The sequence below is a fragment of the Galeopterus variegatus genome, unplaced genomic scaffold, assembly GCF_000696425.1.
Source record: "Galeopterus variegatus unplaced genomic scaffold, G_variegatus-3.0.2 Scaffold11309, whole genome shotgun sequence".
Lineage (NCBI taxonomy): Eukaryota > Metazoa > Chordata > Mammalia > Dermoptera > Cynocephalidae > Galeopterus > Galeopterus variegatus.
In genome coordinates, this window is record NW_007737420.1 from 3,111 (window position 1) to 4,923 (window position 1,813).

A 1,813-nucleotide genomic window follows, 5' to 3' on the forward strand; every position below is an offset into this window, starting at 1 on the left:
TATCTGGTTGAATTTGTCCTTTAGTTTTCATAGTAAGGATATAAGTGGCTTATTTACTGCCCTTACAACATTGGCGTATTCTGCAAATGTCTGTGTATTTACATTACCAGTGAGTTTTTTACCTTCCAATATTACTTGTTACACTTGAGCATCACCTTCTTTCAGCCTGAAGTGCTCCCTTTAGCATTTCTTGTAAGACAGGTGTAGTGTTGATGAATTTTCTTAGCTTTTGTTCATCTGGGAAAGACCTTATTTCTCCTTTCTATTGAAGGTTAGTTTTGCTAGATACGGAATTCTTGGTTGACAGGTTTTTTTCTTCAGTTCTTTGAATATATCATGGCACTCTCTCCTGGCCTATAGGGTTTCTACTAAGAAATTTTCTGAGAGCCTTATTGGGGTTCCATTGAATGTTATGTGTTTCTTTTCTCTAACTGTCTTCAGTATTCTTTCTTTGCCTTTGGTTTTTGATAATTTGATTATGATGTACTTGGGGTGTTCTTTGTACTGAATTTGATGTGTGACTTCTGAGCTTTCCGTACCTGAATGCTGTCATTTTTCTTCATACATGGGAAATTTGTGGCCAATTCATCCTTAAATATGCATTCTAAGTCTCCTCTTTTTTCATCTTCTTCTCGTACACCAATTTTGAGGAGGTTATTTTGCTTGAGGAAGTCCCATACTTGCTGCAATTCTGTTTCATATTTTCTTATTCTTTTTTCCTGTTGCTCTTCTGATTGAATAATTTCATATATTCTGCCTTTGAGCTTATTGATTCTTTTCTTTGTTTGATCAAGTCTGCTGTTGGAGATTTCTGTCAAGATTAGATAATGCATTCTTTATTTCCAAAATTTCTGTTTTTTTAATTCATTCTATTTCTTTTTCTAAGTTTCTTGTTCTGCTCCTAGATTGTTATCCTAATACAATTTAATTTTTCATCTGTATTTTCTTGTGACTCCTTGAACATCTTTCAGAGGATTATTCTGAATTCTCTGTCAGACATTTCATAAATCTGCTATTCTTCTGGGTCCATTGCTGTCACTTTGCAATGCCAGCCTGTGAGAGCTGAAGCATGGCTTGAGACCAGGAAAGCCAAAGGAGCAGAGTTGCCCATGGACTTGGGTACCCAACCTCCACATCAGCATGCAGAGGACATTGAACATGGAATCAAGGTACCTGATTCACAAGCTTTAAGATTTAATGCTTGCCCTGCTGCGTCTTGGACTCGTCTGGAACCTGTTACACCTTTCTTTTGGCATATTTCTCCCTTTTGGAATGGGAATATATACCCTATGTTTGTCCCACCATTGTATATTGGAAGCAGATAATTTGTATTGATTTCACAGATGGGACTTTGAACTTTGGTCTCTTGAGTTGAAACAAGTTAAGACTTTGGGGATAAAATGAATCCATTTGCATATGAAAAGGACATGAATTCAGGGAAGCCAGGGGCAGAATGTAGAGAATTAAATTACATCTTCCCAAAACTCCCTGAAGCTTGAATTGTGTCCACCAAGTTTTATGTATTAAAACCTTAACCCCCACTGTGACTAAGATGGTGCGAAATCCTATTTTGGTCATTGAAAAGTGGAGCCTTGAAGAGGTGATCGGATTGTAGGGTCATACAGTAGTGAATGGATTAAAAATGGTGGTCAAGGGCATGGTTCTGAGGGCTTTAAAAGAACAGGAGAGTCTGTCTGTCTCTATTCCTGATCTCTCTGTTTCCACCATCTTGCAATGTGAGACCCATGGGTGGCTGTTGCCACTGCCAGATGGAGTTTGGAGTTCTCAGCCTCAGACACTGTAAGCAACAAAT